Genomic DNA, 10154 nt, shown 5'->3' on the forward strand with positions numbered 1-10154 from the left:
TCAAATTCCTCTTCTGAAGATGAGACACCCACATTAAGCATGTTCCCTGTAACGGAACTACCGAACCCTCAATCTGCTGCTCCTAACGCCACTCTCCACATTTATTGCCCATGGAAGCCCCATGAAATTATATCTGTCATTAGTAATGCACCGGAACCTCACAAGGCACCTCAGCCTTTTGTTGATTTCTAAAATACCACAAATACTTTTTATGATGGTAATGCAAAGAACCTTTGGTCTCTTTTACAGAAATTTTTTACTCACTCTGAATATGCACGTTGTATTGGACACATTAATCATAACAATTTTACTGATTTTGCTAATGCTATAATTCAGGAGCAACAAAGACAAGATTTCATTTTAGCTGATGCATCTGATGTATTGGCAAAAAAACTATTGACTTTGCTCATGTTCTGGAACATCGACCGAAATATAAACAGACGGCTGAGGATTTTTTGGAACGTTTTAGAGAATGATATGAATCTTATTCTGGAGATCAAGACCGAAATTTTAATGCTGTTACTACACAGATAACCTTTGTTTTATTGAACGGTTTGCTGTCTTCTGTTACCACAACGGTCAAGAAAAATAACTTGAATTGGGTTAAAGCCACTCCTAATCAAATCCATCGTTCTATTAGCGTTTTATGAAAACATCAAAATGAAGAAAAGCCTCAAGTCCGTGTGAAATCGGGATTTATTTTTCGAGAAGGAATTATTCCGATCAAACATGCCTGCGTATTAATCCAGGTTTTGTAACTACCAAAACAATAATCGCGGGCGTTATCAAAGGGCACATTACCCTCAATCCAGAAATATGCCTATTGGCTGTTTTAATTGTAAGAGGCGATATCATTAGGTCCGTGACTGCCCGATCCAATGCTGCTCTCCGATTGGTGTGCTGTTTGCCCTAAAAAGGTATTAAAGAAAGAACAAAGAAGACAATTTACCAATTTTTCTCAGAATAATCCTTTTTTTCAACGGCTATGTAATTGTCCTTTACGTGTCCTCTCTTTCAAGCATGAACCCACAGTCCGACTTAAAGTAACCAACAGGTGGTATCGTTTTCAAATTGACACAGGAGCTTCAATGTCTTCTGTAAAATCTGTCATGGACGTGCCAATTACAAAACGAATGAAGAGTTTGTCTGGTCTGCAATGGGAGAACAAAGAATATCCAATTTGTGAACCAGTTCCTGTTTACTTTTGAGGTTATTCCCTGTTTCATCATTTTGTGATTTTAAAGAAAATATCTTGCAACTTGATGGAACGAGACTTGCTTTGTGACTTTCACGTTAATCTTGCATGTTCCCCTGATGGTGTCCAGCTCGATACTGACTCATCCGAACGTCCATTTTCTGTATCCACTAACTGCAATGGTGGCAACATGATATTGATCCTCATAAATTTGCCGATCACATTACTCTTGCTTATTATCGAGCAGGCCAGGATAAAACTCTTGAAATTTTTTTCACAGATTCAATGAGAATCAAATGGACTGTTCACATGGACTGGCCCATGTCACTGGTCCAGAAGGAGATGCAGATTTCGTTGAAATACATCCTCATCCATGGACGCCAGGGGACTTATCAGCACCTCATAATATTGGAAAAGTTAACCCACCGCACCATGCTAAACAACTTGGCCCTATGGTTCACTGTGCAATTATCAAGTTGACCCAAATTGTTACGTGTTGCAGATGATACAAAATGCTATGACTGTTCAAAATTACACAGCTCCTACCTCCTGCAATGCTACACTTCAGCATCATGAGAGTTGGGACAGATTTGACTTCGTCAATCCGAATGTATGGTCTGAGACATTGACTCATAATGGACTTACAGACTGTGAATCTATTTCCGTCGCTTTAAAACCAATTTTTTGCCATCTATTCGCCAGTATCCACCGAAAGAGCAAGCTATTCCAAGTATTACTTGTTTGCCAGAAAGCTTTCACCATCAAGACATCTTAGTCCCATTCCAATCACCTTGTAACACTCCAAATATTGCTGTCCAAAAACCTGGAAAACCAAATCAATACAGCATGGTTCAAGATTTGAGAGATATCAATGCCACTGTTCAGCCATTCCATGCCTTAGTTCCAAACCCAGCTCATATTTTACCAACTATCCCTGCGGATGCTAAATGTTTTGCTGTTGTTGACTTCAGCGTGTATTTTTCTCATTAACACTTCAAAAGAACAGCCAGAACTTATTTGCCTTCACCTTTAATGGACAACAGCTAACGGTGGACTCGACTACCACAGGGTTTCCTTCATTCTCCAACACTTTTCTCAGATCGTACAGAAACAATTGAAATGTCTCAACTTAGCAAGTGGGTCTACATTAGTTCAATATGTGGACGAAGTCCTTGAAGACAGCGTTGATGAAGAATCAAATCGATCTGATGTTGTCCTTCTTCTGAATTACTTGAAGCAATTTGGTTGTGTCGTCTTATCAAAGAAAGTTTCCATCGCACTACGTCAAGTCAGGTTTTTGGGTTTTATTGTATCAGCTGCTTCATCCACCCAGGAACAGAGCCGCATCAGTCCTCTTGTCAACTTCCCAGCTCCAACTCCTGCGAGGCAAATGCGCCAATAGCTGGGCATGGTCAACTTTGTAGACAATAGATTCCCAACCCAGCTCTCCTCATTAAGAAATTAACCGCATATATCTCCAACGAGGGTAAATTTATACTTTACTCAGAAGTAATGCACGCTTTTAATGAACCGAAACAAACTTTGTCACAAGCTCCAACTGTTGGAAGACCTCTTGATGATAGGCCTTTTCAATTTTCTTGTACTATTTTAGATGACTGCGCTTTTTCAGTGCTTACTCAACAACAAGGAGACAAACATCGCCCAGTTGCTTGTTTCTCTACTAAACATGACCCTGCTGTTTTAGGACATTCCCGTTGTACTCAGAATTTAAATGCCATTTACCTCAATTTGATGTCGGCAGAGAACTTTACACTGCAACAAGACATCGTCCTTTACAGTACACATTCAGTATTTACACTTTTAGGAAATTTGCAAACTCAGCACTTGACAGCAGCTCGATAAAATTATGTGAGATTTACCTTTCAAATGACCCTCGATTGACTTTTGAGAATTGCACTACCATCAATCGATCGAATTTTCCAGCTCATCCTCCTTCAGCAACGATAACTTCATAACATGATTGTTTTCTCCTCATTAACGAGGATGTCCAAGTTCAGCCGGATCTTTCTGATATGCCAATCTCCATTCCTGATATTAATATATTCACTGATGGAAGTTCATTTATCAACCGTACTGGAACTTGTCTTTCAGGTTACACTATAGTTGATGACTGTGGCTCTATCTTTGAATTAGCTGCCTTTGATCGCCCTTTTTCAGTTCAGCAAGCCGACCCTTTTGCGTTCGTGCTTGTATTATCGGAACAGGACTCCGCACTAACACTTATACTGGTTTGCGGTTTGGTTTTGGTGTTGTACATGATGTTGGGCAATTGTGGAGTAGCAGGGCAATTTTAATGATCAGCTGGTTCTCCCATCTCTCAACCACAATTAGTATCAGACCTGCTAACTGCGCTCTTGCTTCCAAAGCGGGTATCTGTGATAAAGTGTACTGCTCATGGAAAAGGTCAAAACTCTGTTGATGTTGGTAACCGTGTCGCTGACATGGCTGCAAAACGAGCAGCTTGTAAACGCCGAATGATTGTGCCTAAAATGATGAGTCAGTCTGAACGTTCTGTCAATACTAAGTCTGCCTCGGATAAACTAATGCCAACCATTCAAGATGCATTTATATTGCAGAGGGACGCCTCTGAATCTGAAAGGCAGTTGCGTTCTAAATCTGGCTGTTATTGTAATCCTGTTACTAAACTATGGACCACTCCAGCTGGACAGATTTGTATGTCAAATGAACTGGCTTTATGGGTTGTTGAGTGTATTCATAATGAGACTCAACGTCTGATCTGCTTTTGAATACCTGGTGGCATTCTTGCCTCCAGCAGATGGCTTATCAAGTAAGTGATGGATGCCTTATACGTCAGGAACAGGTATTCCTTGCCCTGCGGGTCAACATCCCTCCCTAAGGGAACTTTTTCAGAATCTTCAATTAGATTTTTTGAATTAGAAAAATGTCAATATTATCAGTATGTTTTAGTTATTGTTGATGTTTTCTCTAATTTGGTTGAGCCTTATATTACTTCAAACGCGACTGCTAAACCTGTTGTAAGTATCCTACTGAAGGAAATTATTCTCCGTTTTGGAATTCCTCTTTGCCTGTCTTCAGATAACGGGCCTCATTTTATTGGTGATACAAATGAGGAAATGTGCTCTCTTATTGCCATCAGATGTCAACTTCATTGTGCGTATCACCCACAGGCTGCGGACCTTGTGGAACTCTGTAACCAACCTTTGAAAATTAACCTTGCAAAATTAACTTCAGAAACTGGACTCTCCTGGGTTAAACTATTACCACTTGCACTATTTCACCTTCGCTGCAAACCAGTGGGAAAGATTTGTTGTTCGGCCCTCCGCAATAACTTATGGCTTAATTTTTCATACCCTCTGGAATGGTATCATTGCCTCTGTACACCTTCATTATATGACGGATGATATGACTTCTCATGTACTTTGCCTGACGAAACGTTTGCGAAGAATTCATTCTAACTTTCGTGCAGCTTAGGAAAAACTCTCCTCTCTTGAAGGACTTCACAATATTAAGCCAGTCTTATGTCCTTCTTAAAAGTTGGACGCGCCGTGGCCTTCGACACTGATGGGAAGGACCATGTCAATTGCACCTCACTACCCCTACTGCTGTGAAGGTGGCAGGGAGATCTGCATGGATTTACATCCATGTTGTGGTTCTGTTCGCCGATCTGGGAATTTGTGTTGCAGACGTTTCATCCCCTGTCTAGGTGACATCCTCAGTGTTTGGGAGCCTCCTATGAAGCGCTTCTGTGATGTTTCCTCCGTCATTTATAGTGAGTTATAGTGATCACTATAAATGCCGGAGGGAACATCACAGAAGCGCTTCACAGGAGGCTCCCAAGCACTGATGATGTCACCTATACAGGGGACAAAACGTCTGCAACACAAATTCCCAGCTCAGCAAACAGAACCACATCAACGAGCACCCGAGCTGCAAATCTTCTGCCAAACATTTACATCCATGATTGTAAGGTTATTGGAGATCTATATAAGGGGGAGGAGGAGCGAGAGATGGCAGATTTGATGAAGAAAATCAGAGTTGATAACAAAATAATAAAGATATTTAGACTGTGACGAATTTTTAAAATGTCGATAAGAAGTCAGAAACAGGTCAATACGTCACAATTGCCGTTCCGAATTGCAACTTTCTGTTTGCTTTGGATATTTTAACTTGCCACAGAAATAACTACCAGGATTAGAGTTATTTTCATACTTTTGTATGGACTTGTCTTGATCGGTATTATTATACAAGAGGAGGCCAGCTGTACGTGTGATTCTGGACAACAGGAGACTGTATGCCACCCATGTCAGGATGACATTCTTGTGTGCCGAGAAATTGAATCCTTCAATGAATGGAACATTACCAAGGTGATAGTCATACTGGCCAACTGCATCAAAAAAATGGAACAATTCATTTGCAGAAATACTCCAGATGGTCTTTACCTTGTCAAGGTGTTATGTGTAAATTTGGTTTCAGTTGTACCATGGGAAACCATGATAAGCCTTGTCCTCATTTGCATAGGTCACGTCATAAAACAGACAAAAGAAGAATGTTATATTAACGTATAATTTGTTTTTAGAAAACCCTCATTAATTATTTGCAGAAGATTAAGTAGTTTGTTATGTTCTTACTTCAAGGAGAGACTATTTTACCCCTTTTATCCTGCCACATCCTATTACTGGGATATGCAACTGGCTAGATTGCAATAACGTTTACGTTCTATACCAACGGTGAAAGAGTTCGAAATTCAATTAAACTTTCAGGGGAAACTAAACCACACATGGAGCATGGATTGCAGATGGGTGAAGCATAGACAAGCAGAGACAAAATGGAAAACAGGGGAGAATGGTAGCAAAGCGGGAAGAGGGGAGGAAAAAGGTATTGAGAGAGTGGGGAGCGAGAGAAACAGAGACAATCAAGAAATAAGAGGTACAGAACAGTGAAAAAAACACAACTAAAAAGATAAATAAAATACTTGAAATAAAATTTCCTGAAGTATTTTGAATTCAACAACTTCAGACAATTTTACTTCATTTATTTTATTTATCTTTTGTATCATTTCACCTGCACTATCATAGAGCCATTAGATATGGACAGCACTGAAAACACAGTCTTGGGTCGAACTCGTCCATTCCAAACAGATATTCTCAACTGATCCAGCCGCGATTGCATGCACTTGAGCCATTTATCTCGAAACCCTTCCTATTCAAATACACGTCCAGATTCCTTAAAAGTATTGGAATTATACCATCCAGCACCAGATCGTCTGGCAAGTTATTCCAAAACGCACCACCTTCTGCGTGCACCGTTGCCCCTCACTGCCTTTCGAATTCTCACCCGCCCACACCCCCAGATTTATACCCTCTCGTTTTGCACTGCCCCATCTGAGCGAAAATAACTTGTCTATTTATCTGCTGATCTGTCGCTGACAAACGCTGCAGGAAGGCGTGATAACTTGCAAAATATGCTGTCAAACGAAGATTGCACAAGCAACATGAGTCCTTGAGCAAAACGTACAATTGACTTCTGAGCTGTTGCTGACACCAAAGCAACTGCGTCCTTCGGGAGCAGAAAGAATCCCACTGTTAGATTACAATTCAAATGCATTTGTCATAAGGTTCGTAGCAGTTTATCAGCAGCACCTAACCCTGACTCCAAAGGTCTGTGAGTATCCAAAAGAACATTGTGCGACCGTTGAAAGTACGTTTCTCCAGACGATGTTTCCTAACATGACAAGCTGCAGCTGAGCTGGTGGCATTGCGATTGAAATTGCATGCATCCGGACATTGTGCTTAATTTTGGATATCAGAGCAAATGGTTAACTCGAGTATGCGCGTTCGGGAAAGTAAATGTTTTTTTTGTTGAAAAGCTTTGTAACGAAAGGAAACACTTCAGACTATCGTGCGATCGATATGAAGCAGAAAATGAACAGCTGCCGTGGTTTTGAGCTCTGGCAATATAGGCATTTGCTTTCGAGCAGGAAGCAGCGTCGGTCGGTTAGCTCAGCTGGTTAGAGCGTGGTGCTAATAACGCCAAGGTCGTGGGTTCAATCCCCACACTGACCATGCGAAGCGATGGCATGGTTAGCGGTGCGGTGTCAGGGATCGTCGTGGCATTTTACTTTCACTGTCTGCAAGAACTTGTCACATGATCGCTTGAGATGTGTATTCGTTCGAAAGCCGACCATCGCTGTCATGAACATCAACTCGCTGGTCCATGCCGGATCTCAGCTGCGTTGCTGTATTTCCAAACAACGTGATCCACGAATCCACGAAGCAGGAAGCCTCACCTGCGCAATAAAACATTTGACAGGGTTAGACGCACGACTTGATCGCCGTACCCGTGATGACTGGTGGACGTTGTCTGCAGGAAATCAATCAGTCTCAATTGTTTTCACAATCAAATGCAAAACATGAAATATATGCAGTTTAAGCAGACCAGGCACAGTCTCGGAGGAGAACCAGAGTTCAGGCTTCAATTCAAATCAAAGCTTCGTTCATGTTATTTTCCTGGATCTCTGTTAATTCTTGTCACACGACTTCCAGAGGGAATTCACCCTCACGCTTGCTCACCTCTTATGCATCGACACTGGAGTTATCATAATTCCCGCAACATCATAGAGCAATTAATAAAAGCAAATTACTGCGGATTCTGGAATCTGAAACTAAAAGAAAAAATGCTGGAAAATCTCAGCAGGTCTGGCACCATCTGCACGGAGAGAAAAGAGCTGACGTTTGGAGTCTAACTGAACCTTTGTTAAAGATAAAAAAAGGGGGAGAATTAGGGAGCTATTTATACCAGGCTGACAGAAGGTGAGTCAAGGCTGCAGATGCAAAGGTGATAATGACAGTGCATGGAGAGATTAAAGGGAGATTAGGAGCCGTGAATGAGACAAGCTGAAGACAGTGCTATGTGACAAAATATGTGGGGGATGGGTGAAGCAGAGACAGAATGGAAAACGAGTGAAGGGTAGCAAAGCGGGAAGAGGAGAGGAAAAAGGTATTGAGAGAGTGGGGAGCGAGAGAAAGAGAGACAATCAAGAAATAAGAGGTACAGAACAGTGAAAAAAACACAACTAAAAAGATAAATAAAATACTTGAAATAAAATTTCCTGAAGTAGTTTGATTTCAACAACTTCAGACAATTTTACTTCATTTATTTTGTTTAACTTTTTTTATCATTTCACCTGCACTATCATAGAGCCATTAGATATGGACAGCACTGAAAAGACAGTCTTCAGTCGAACTCGTCCATTCTGAACAGATGTTCTCAACTGATCCAGCCGCGATTGCATGCACTTCAGCCATTTCTCTCGAAACCCTTCCTATTCACATACACGTCCAGATTCCTTAAAAGTACTGGAATTATACTATCCATCACCAGATCGTCTGGCAAGTTATTCCAAAACGCACCACCGTCTGCGTGCACCGTTGCCCCTCATTGCCTTTCGAATTCTCACCCGTCCACAAACCCAGATTCATACCCTCTCGTTTTGCAATGCCGCATCTGAGCGAAAGGAACTTGTCTATTTATCTGTTGATCTGTCGCTGACAAACGCTGCAGGAAGGCGTGATAACTTGCAAAATATGCTGTCAAACGAAGATTGCACAAGCCACATGAGTCCTTGAGCAAAATGTACAATTGACTTCTGAGCTGTTGCTGTGACACCAACGCAACTGCGTCTTTCGGGAGTAGAAAGAATCCCACTGTTAGATTACAATTCAAATGCATTTGTCATAAGTTTCGTAGCAGTTTATCAGCAGCACATAACCCTGACTCCAAAGGTCTGTGAATATCTAGAAGAACAGTGTGCGATCGTTGAAAGTACGTTTCTCCAGACGATGTATCCTAACATGACAAGCTGCAGCTGAGCTGGTGGCATTGCGATTGAAATTGCATGCGTCCGGACATTGTGCTTAATTTTGGATATCAGAGCAAATGGTTAACTCGAGTATGCGCGTTCGGGAAAGGAAATGCTTTTTTTGTTGAAAAGTTTTGCAACGAAAGGAAACACTTCAGACTATCGTGCGATCGATACGAAGCAGAAAATGAACAGCCGCCGTGGTTTTGAGCTCTGGCAATATAGGCATTTGCTTTCAACAAGAGCGCAGCGTTGTTCCGTTAGCTCAGCTGGTTAGGGCGTGGTGCTAATACCGCCAAGGTCGTGGGTTCAATCCCCACACTGACCATGCGAAGCGATGGCGTGGTTAGCGGTGTGGTGTCAGGGATCGTCGTGGCATTTTACTTTCACTGTCTGCAAGAACTTGTCACATGATCGCTTGAGATGTGTATTCGTTCGAAAGCCGACCATCGCTGTCATGAACATCAACTCGCTGGTCCATGCCGGATCTCAGCTGCGTTGCTGTATTTCCAAACAACGTGATCCACGAATCCACGAAGCAGGAAGCCTCACCTGCACAATAAAACATTTGACAGGGTTAGACGCATGACTTGTTCGCCGTACCCGTGATGACTGGTGGATGTTGTCTGCAGCAAATCAATCAGTCTCAATTGTGTCCACAATCAAATGCAAAACATGAAATATATGCAGTTTAAGCAGACCAGGCACAGTCTCGGAGAAGAACCAGAGTTCAGGCTTCAATTCAAATCAAAGCTTCGTTCATGTTATTTTCCTGGATCTCTGTTAATACTTGTCACACGACTTCCAGAGGGAATTCACCCTCACGCTTGCTCACCTCTTACGCATCCACACTGGAGTTATCATATCACAAGCAACATCATAGCGCCATTAATAAAAGTAAATTACTGCGGATTCTGGAATCTGAAACTGAAAGAGAAAATGCTGGAAAATCTCAGCAGGTCTGGCACCATCTGCACGGAGAGAAAAGAGCTGACGTTTGGAGTCTAACTGAACCTTTGTTAAAGATAAAAAAAAGGGGGAGAATTAGGGAGCTATTTATACCAGGCTGACAGAAGGTGAGTCAAGGCACCAGATGCA

General features: G+C 41.8%; 1 non-coding gene across 1 annotated transcript; it reads left to right on the top strand.

Annotated features, from left to right (window-relative positions):
* Positions 1-7186: 7186 nt before the first annotated feature.
* On the top strand, positions 7187-7260 carry trnai-aau (transfer RNA isoleucine (anticodon AAU)). Its single transcript has one exon. It is a non-coding gene; the product is annotated as a tRNA-Ile (tRNA).
* The last annotated feature ends 2894 nt before the right edge of the window (positions 7261-10154 follow it).

This window comes from Chiloscyllium punctatum, chromosome 43 (assembly GCF_047496795.1).
Source record: "Chiloscyllium punctatum isolate Juve2018m chromosome 43, sChiPun1.3, whole genome shotgun sequence".
NCBI lineage: Eukaryota > Metazoa > Chordata > Chondrichthyes > Orectolobiformes > Hemiscylliidae > Chiloscyllium > Chiloscyllium punctatum.